Below are 8,721 nucleotides of genomic sequence, written 5' to 3' on the forward strand. Positions count from 1 at the left end.
CACTTCCAATAGGAATATCCAGAAGAGAAGTTAAATCCAGTCTGAAAGTTAAGATAGTCAAGTTGGATTTCTCCAGTCCAAGGATACAACACATGAGCGTCACACACAATAGTCGGAGATCAGACAATTGTTCCAGCAAAAGAACATGGGTCAGGGCTGCCTCTTAAATCAGGCGGCAGGAAGCTGTCACTAATCAAGATTTGCAACCTTGTATGGCAAGGTGCCTCGTAGAACACCTTTGCTCTGCTTTCCTCTCTACACTCCAACTTACATTACCCTCATCTGAAGGCTCCAACTCTTCAGGTGGCACCTATGTTTGATCAGCCTCCATGTCATTCTTGGCTTTGGGTCCTGAGGCTGACCTTTCACAGTCCTGCTCAGTGGTGAAATCCAAATTTTTTTACTGTGGCTTGGTGGGTGTGGCAGGGGAAGGATACTGCAAAATCCCCATTCCCTCCCCACTCTGGGGCCAGCCAGAGGTAGTATTTGCTGGTTCTCCGAACTATTCAAAATTTCCGCTACCGGTTCTCCGAACTGCTCAAAATTTCCACTACTGGTTCTCCAGAACCTGTCAGAACCTGCTGGATTTCACCCCTGGTCCTGCTGGATTAGCTTCTTCATATTCAGAGTCATCATCTGATTCCTGGATCATGACAGAATGTGTGCTGATGAGTCAAGTCTCCAATTTTTCTCCCACACTATTCAAAGACCATCTTGTGATAGATAGATAGATAGATAGATAGATAGATAGATAGATAGATAGATAGATAGATAGATACTCTGTTTTCCCCAAATTAAGACATCCCATGATAATAAGCCCAATCAGGCTTTTGAGCGCATGGCAATAAGGCCAAGCGCTTATTTCAGGGTTCAAAAAAATATGACGGTCTTATTTTCAGGGAAACACGGTATAGATATAGATATATACTCTCTAAGGTTCCTATTACCTATGGAGGAAGTCGGGTGATTGGAAGTGTCTGACAACCAGCATACTAGCAAACAGATATTGGCAATGAGGGCCACCAATTTTATGCTGGTACAGCTTTCTGCTAACTCAACAATGGATGGATATCATTTTAGATTAGTACTGCAGAGAGAAAATTATCTGTAGATGTGTGTAAGATGAATACATTAATGAACTTATTTAAACAGGACAAAGTTTCCAAATATGGTGATGGCCACAATTTAGGAAGTTTTAAAGAAGGAACTAGATAAATTCATGAATGCCAGTTCCATCCACGCTTACTCTTCCAAATGGCTGCCTACAGCATTACAATCTGCCTGGCTAGGTGGCTCAGTGACTAAGACGCTGAGCTTGTCAATCAGAAAGGTCGGCAGTTTGGTAGTTCGAATCCCTAGTACAGGTCTCCTGTGTGAGCAGGGGGTTGGACTAGATGACCTCCAAGGTCCCTTCCAACTTATCTTATCTTATCTTATCTTATCTTACCTTACCTTACCTTACCTTACCTTACCTTACCTTACCTTACCTTACCTTATCTTATCTTATCTTATAAGTCAAGGCACGCATTACTTTGAGTTGACTCCAGAAAACTTAATTTACAAGTTATAATTTTTGAGTTTATAAACATGCTAAGCCAAATTGAAGCAGATCACATCATACCTTACCTTGGTCCATGAGTATTACTATATTGAATATTCCAGAGTATATCCATTCCATTAGTAGTAATGGGGACACAAAATCCACATTAGAAAAGCATATGACCTAGGCACACAAAGGTTTCAAAGAGACCCTGAATTTCCCACTTTGGATTTTTTTCCTTTTTCCCTTTTTTTTTTTTTTTTTTTGTTCTCTTGTGTTTGGTAGCTTAGAGATACCTGAGGCATTTGAAATAAAGACCACAAAAAAGGATGCTAGAATGAAATTAATCTATTTCTCTTTGCCTCTCATAACTTTACACCTTAGAAGATATTCAAAAGAGAGTAACAATAAACTAAAGGAGGACAATGGATATCATACAATGCACTGTGATTTTTTTAAAAAAAATAATAATTTCAGAAGGCAAGGAGATTTATCTCTGTGATCAAGGAGTTCATATTCTTTTCTTTACTGGAAGCAGAATTGTATTGCTTCATGTCTCAGCAGGTGACAAAACTTGGTTATTGGAAGTGGGATGTGCCTTTTTAGTACTTGGATGGGACTCGTGAAATGGTATTCATTGATCCAAAAATAAAATATGAATATAAGAGTAAGGGTAATACATATATGGCAGTAGTGAAATCCAAAAATTTTTTACTACCGGTTCTGTGGGTGTGGCTTGGTGGGCGTGGTGTGGCTTGGTAGGCATGGCAGGGGAAGGATACTGCAAAGTCTTTACTGAAGAGAACTTTTAGCTTATTGGGGGTGGAATTCTTCTGAATAAGAAGAGACGCCAGTACCACTTTCAGGAGAAACCGGATTCATCCCATGGCCCTGTTGGGAGTTGAAGACTTGAGTTTTTGATCAAGATCTGAATGTTGCCCACCCATTCTGAAAATCTAAAACTTTCAGCCTTCATCTTTCTCCTGTAAGTGAAGTCAACAGGATGATCATTACATGCCACCCGGTTTTTGTTGACTCTGACCAGAGTGTATCCATGATGATCTGCCTCTAATCTCCATCACCATTGAAGCGGAGTCTATCCACCTTGCTACTGATTGTCTTCTTCTCTTTCCTTCCTTCTTGCCCAGCATTAGAGCCTTCTCCAGAGATCCAAGTCTCCAAGGTAGGACAACTAGAGATGGTCATTTGTGCCTCAGGTGAGAAGTTTGGGTTGATCTGTTCAATGATCTATCGGTATGTCTATGGAGATTCTCAGTCATCCAGGTCATGTTTGTCCCAAAGGTGGGGTTTCCCCCCCCCCAAAAAACATTTCCAAGGGAAAATAAAGTCCAGTTGCCTTTTGAAAAACTACCTTTGGGATTCATCCGTTTGTTTTCTTGGCTGTCCACCGTCTTCTCTATAATGCCTTGGTAAGGCCACACGTGGAATACTGCATTCAGTTTTGGTCGCCACGATGTAAAAAAGATGTTGACACTCTAGAAAGAGTGCAGAGAAGAGCAACAAAGATGATTAGGGGACTGGAGGCTAAAACATATGAAGAACGGTTGCAGGAACTGGGTATGTCTAGTTAAATAAAAAGAAGGACTAGGGAAGACATGATAGCATGTCTTCCAACATCTCAGGGGCTGCCCCAAAGAAGAGGAAGTCAAGCTATTCTCCAAAGCACCTGAGGGTAGGACAAGAAGCAATGGATGGAAACTAATCAAGGAGAGAAGCAACTTAGAACCATGGAGAAATTTCCTGACAGTTAGAACAATTAATCAGTGGAACAAGAAGTGGAAGTTTTTAAGAAGATGTTGGATAACCATTTGTCTGAAGTAATGTAGCGTTTCCTGCCTAAGCAGGGGGTTGGACTAGAAGACCTCCAAGGTCCCTTCCAACTCTTGTTATTCTGTTCAACTCTACTCTACTCTACTCTACTCTACCCCACCCTACCCTACCCTACTCTATTCTCAAGGGTCTTCTCCGACTCCAAAATTCAAAAACAAATGACCCCAGGTTAGAAAGAGAAAAACCCCACAAGCGCTAACTAGTTATGCACACAACGGGGCTTCTTGGTGCTCTTTGAGCTTGCTTGTTTTTTTTGTTGTTGTTGTTGTTTTTGTTTTTTTTGTTTTTGTTTTGTCTTTTGTCTTTTTTTGGGGGGGAGACGACGTTTCATTACCCTAAGTAACACTACCAATGCAACGGCGCGAAGAAAGCTCTCCTCCCTCTCCAATGCCCCTCCTCTTGTTCTCAACTCTTTCCATCCACGCTCCCCCTCCCCTCCCCTTCTCTCTCTCTCTCTCTCTTTTCTGGCCCGTCTCCCCCCCCCCGCCCGTCCTCCCGGGATTCCCCTAGGAAGGTGGATTTCCCCCACCAAGCCATTTCAGCGGGCGGAATTCGCCCCGCGGAAGAGAGCAACAAGAAACTCCGCAAAGGCGAAGGTAAAGCGCGCGGCTTTCTGGCAGGTAAGAGGCGGTGACGGGGGTGAGGGGGGTGGGGGCTGTCTTTAAACCCAAGCCAAGCCAAGCCACCCTTCACCACCAAGAGGACTAGAAAGTTGAGCGTTAGCTAGCCTGGGGGGCGGGGGGGCGGGCGGTGAAGCGGGGCGAGGGAAAGCGGGAGGGTTGTGCGGGAAAGCCCCCCCTCCCTCTCTCTCTCTCTCCCCCTCCCTCGTCCTCCCCCCCTCCCCACTTTCTCTCCTTTTAGACCGGCCTTCCCAAGCCGACCGAATCAGAAGTGTCAAGGGAGGAGGAAGAGGAGGAGGAGGAGGCGTCTCACTCATTACCCCCCCCTCACCCACTTTGCCCACCTCGCGCTTTCCCTTTTTCGGCGGGCGCGAGCGTCGTGGGGAGGGGGGCGCGAGACGCGCGCGGGGAAGGTTTGGGGGGGGGACACACACACGCGGGGGCGCGCGCGCGCGTGCAGAGCCCGCCGGCGTCTGAATGAGCGGATTTATTTCGGAATCTCCCTCCCTCCCTTCCCTCCCCTCCTTCCCTCCCTCTCTCCCTCCCTGCCTGCCTGCCTCCCGCCCGCTCGCGTCGCCGGAGATGGGCTTTCGCAGCCGCGCTTGCTGGTGTTGCTGCTGCTGCTGCTGCCGCCGTTGCACCCGCCGCCGCCGCCGGAAAACCTCGCGCCGTCAGACGAAGCACTGAAGAAAGAAAGGAAGGAAGAAAAAAAAGAGAGAGAGAAAGAAAGAGAGAGAGAGAGAGACGGCCCGGAGGGGGCTAAAGCCACAACTCCGCCGCCCTTTGGACCCAAAAAAAAGAGAGCGAGGGACCCCCTGAAAGTGAAGCAAGAGAGCCCCCCCCCCAGAAAGGAAGGCGAGACAGCCGGAGGGGAGGTTTGGAAAGCAACACTTGCGCCTCGCAAGCCGACAGCCGACAGCCGAGAGGCAGGTGTTCTGTGCTGGCGCTCGGGCAAAGCTCGCCCGGACTAGTGGCCGCCGTCGACCGAAGGAGCAAGCAAGGCAAAGGCGACGCCGGCGGACAAGTCTTCACCCCCCCCCACCCCAAAGCTTGGGAAGCGGATCGGGTTGTCCTGGGTTGAGCCGCCGCCGTCTTTCTTTCGTCCCCCCCCCTCTTCCATCTCCCCTCTCCGCCCCGAAGTGGTGGGACTTAGCCAGACGTATTTCCCCCCCCCCCCTTCTCTCCTTCGAGCCGCGAAGCGAAACAACCCCGTAAGTCCGGCTTTGGAGCGTGATTCTTGTGAGTGTTACCATCATCATCATCATCATCATCATCATCATCATCATCATCATCATCATCATCATCTTCATCATCATCATCATCATCATCTTCTTCTTCTTCTCTCGCCCCCACCCCCCCATCAGCAGCTTCTCCCTGTTCGAGGAAGGTTCCTTCCCACGTCAGAACTAACACCCCGGGAAAGAGGAAGAGGGGTGTCTCGAGGGGGGGGGAGAGAGAGGTGGTTGGGGGGGGGGCTCCGTCGGGCAAAAGTGTTCTCTTTAACTCGGATCGCTCCGCTACGAATTTTTTTTTTTTTCCTCTCTGCCTCCTTCCTGGCTCTGCCGTTCCTTCCTGGGGATTCCTGGCTTTCGGAGAAGATGGGGAGGGTGGGGGGGGGGGGAGAGAGAGAGAGAGAAACGGCGGAAGGTGCCGGTTTTTGCGGTGGGGAGGTGCACTTATTGAAGGTTGGGGGGCTTTGGGTCTCAAGCTCTAGCGCACTAGCTTCTCCCCTTCCTCTCTCTCCTCCCCCCAATTCTTATTTTCCACCGGCTTGAAGATAGGCTTACAGCCAAATCTTGAAAGACATTGCCTGGTTGCCGGTATGCTGAAATTAAACCCCCCTCCCTTACACACATAGAAAATGAATGAATAAAGAAAAAAAAAATAAGAGGGAGGAAGCCATCCATTCATCAGAGCCATAGATGGTGGAGGAGAAAAAGGGTGCAATGGGTGGAAAGAGAAGAATCCTTTCCCTTTTCAAAATAGCAACATCTCCGGGACAGCTCTGAAGGAGGAATCGGAATTAGGGTTGGAAGGGACCTTGGAGGTCTTCTAGTCCAACCCCCGCCCGAGGCAGGAGCCCTCATCCCATCTTTGACAAATGAATGCCCAATCTTTTTCTTGAAAGCTTCCAGTGATGGATCTCCCACAAGTCCTGGAGGCAAGCTGTCCCCTTGCTTAATAGTTCTCACCATCAGGAAATTCCTCCCATTGCCCAGGTTGGATCTCCTTCTGAGGAGCTTCCCTCCATTCATTGCTTCTTCTTGCCTTGGAAAAGCAGAACTAGCTGTCTAGTCTCCTCCCGATTTCCCAAAGCAGGGCAGTATTTGAGTTATGCAATAGAGAGAACATCCCTGCAGAAAAACCCGTCTTCTTATCTACAAGTTGTTCCTCTCCTTCTCCTCTATTTATTCACTAGGCTGCCTACTTCAGAAGCAGACCAGCTAATGCAACATGAAACTTGCAGGAATCACCTTCGCTCCGGTCCCATATTAATGGCATCTTTGCCCATCAAGAGCAAGCTCAGTAGACATTCAAACTGCAGCTCTTCTTAATCTGTCTCTCCCCTCCACCACTGCCACCCCTCCCCCCCTTTCAGCATTTCATTCTGAATGGAGGAAGGGTCAGGGCTTGGAAGAATAATACATTCTTTTGCATTTCTGCTTAAATCTCACAGCTTCTGGAGGTAACATCCCCATCAAGCTGTCAGTCTTCCCTGCAGAGTACAGTGAGGCATAGCAGAACATTTTGTTCAGCTGCTGAGGGGTGGGGGGGAGCAAATCAGATGAAGGCTTAGAGGCTAGGAAGGGCTGCCTGCAGATCTGCCCTTTTCTGTGGGTGATGGCAAAAGACTATTTTTTTGGGGTGGGGGGGAAATCCCTTGTGGACTGACAGCATTAGTAAATGCAGATTCCATGGTGATTTGAAGCTTACAGCTTCTATCTTAACTTGAACAGCTTGAAGAGAGAACACGATGGAACCATTCCAAAGCCAAATGAAACACGGATGCCAACAGGTACCTAACTCTGTTAAGTCTAAACCCCGTTTTTAAATCCCCTTGACTAGAGAAATACCTGTGATGCATGGTTAGCTGGAAAAATGATTGATCCTTCAGAGGGGTCAAGGGGTCAAGAGAGAGACAGGAGGTTGACTGTTGATACCCAGGGAATATCTCTGCTTCTTTATATGTTGACCCCCGTCGTGTTTATAGCTGGTCTCAAAGCTTAAGTGTGTTTGCATAAATAGAAATCTAACCGGTTGTCCACTTCAGTTGCAAGGAAGCAGTGTGAGAGTTAAGGGAGTTGTGCCAAAACCTTGTAAAGTTCATTCACCCTTTTAAAACAAAAATCCTAGAGAAATTTCTTGGGGGTGAAATATGGCTCTTAGTTTTGAGTTTTCCCCGAAAGCCTGTTTCCCTTGGCATTGTTGCAACTTCTTTGGAAGTAGAGTTGTATGGAACTGTCCGGTGTGAGGCTTTGTGAAGAGGCAAGGAATCCAGCAAGGATTCTTTCTGCAAATTAAAACCAACAGTATGGACGCTGGGAATGCCTTCCCCAGAAATACAAGTTTGCTTAAAGTATCCAAGCCAGAATGATCCAAAGTGCAAACGGTATCAGTGATGAGGCTGGTTAGAAAAGCTATAAGTATGAGGAGGGATAAAAGCTGAAGATTGTGATAGTGTCGTGCTGCAATGGCACTAAAGCATCCCTCATTATTCACGGAATGAAAACACTATCAATAAATATGCATAAATCAATCCATGCTTATCATAACTGTTGTGCAAGCTTTTTTGCTGACCACGTTGGCTTTAACAAAATGAGAAGGGCAGAGAGAGAAATAAAAAACAATGCGGAGGAAACAAAAGGTAGCTGTGAATTAGTTTGATCTTTGCATACCTATCTTCATCTCTGCAGACCCAATATCAGAGCCTCTCCTGTGAAAAAATGCAGTTGATTCTGGTCTTCCTTTTGCAATATTGTCCTTTATAGCTTTCATCCTCTTCTCCTTCCTTTGACAAGCTTAAAGTATATGATGCATCATATCACAGGTAACTGTGAACAGACAAGTACTTGGTTGAAACTCAGGGAGGGGCCTTATCAGGTAGGAAATAAATAGCAGCTTGTCATCAACAGTGTGTTTATAGTGCTTACATTTTTTGTTCCCACTAAATGGAATCAGTTGACCCGCTCAAAATACGTTAGAAGGCAAATGTGCCTTTTAAATCAAAGGTCAGGTTCTTGACAAATAACAGTTTAAATAAATCTCTCCAGCTCATATTCTATCTGCTGCATACAATCCACTTTTTTTTTCTCTTTCCATATAAAGAAGAAGAAAAAAAAGAATCTTTCTCTAACACCCTGGCAGGGAGCTCTGCTATGATAACTTATAAAGAATATGGTCCAGGCTTATTTGAATTTCACTTTGAGATGCAATTAAAAGGTTGCCAAGGTAGCTCCAGTCCAGCCTAGGATCTATTTTCGGTTTGGTTTGGGTTTTATATCCATATAAAATAGCCCCAGCTGTATTTTATCACTGCAGTGGATAGAATCCTGTCAGCATTATTGGCTTTTTATATAAAATTGTTCTCTGCAAGTTTTATTTATTTGGAGAAAGTAAGCAAAGATGTACAGAGCTGGATATTTTTCCAGCCATATATGTGTACAAACACACATGCATGCACTAACATTTATGTCTAGATGCTATTGATAC

At 46.2% G+C, this 8,721-nt stretch overlaps 1 protein-coding gene across 14 annotated transcripts in view; it reads left to right on the plus strand.

Moving 5' to 3' along the window:
- Positions 1–3,876: 3,876 nt before the first annotated feature.
- The window catches only part of CDH8 (cadherin 8), a 256,394-nt gene continuing 251,549 nt past the window's right edge, over positions 3,877–8,721 (plus strand). For 3 of the 14 annotated variants that reach the window (XM_087877214.1, XM_087877207.1, XM_087877209.1), the window contains exon 1: positions 3,877–4,011. The gene's annotated coding sequence lies outside the window, so the exon portion shown is untranslated. Of the gene's footprint in view, positions 4,012–4,440; positions 5,251–6,968; positions 7,028–8,721 lie in introns of those variants that run through there. The other 11 variants (XM_087877210.1, XM_060695069.2, XM_034425378.3 and 8 more) reach the window with 8 other exon arrangements.

The sequence above is a fragment of the Pantherophis guttatus genome, chromosome 11 (genome assembly GCF_059756535.1).
Source record: "Pantherophis guttatus breed Tessera chromosome 11, ASM5975653v1, whole genome shotgun sequence".
NCBI classification, from domain to species: Eukaryota; Metazoa; Chordata; class Lepidosauria; order Squamata; family Colubridae; genus Pantherophis; species Pantherophis guttatus.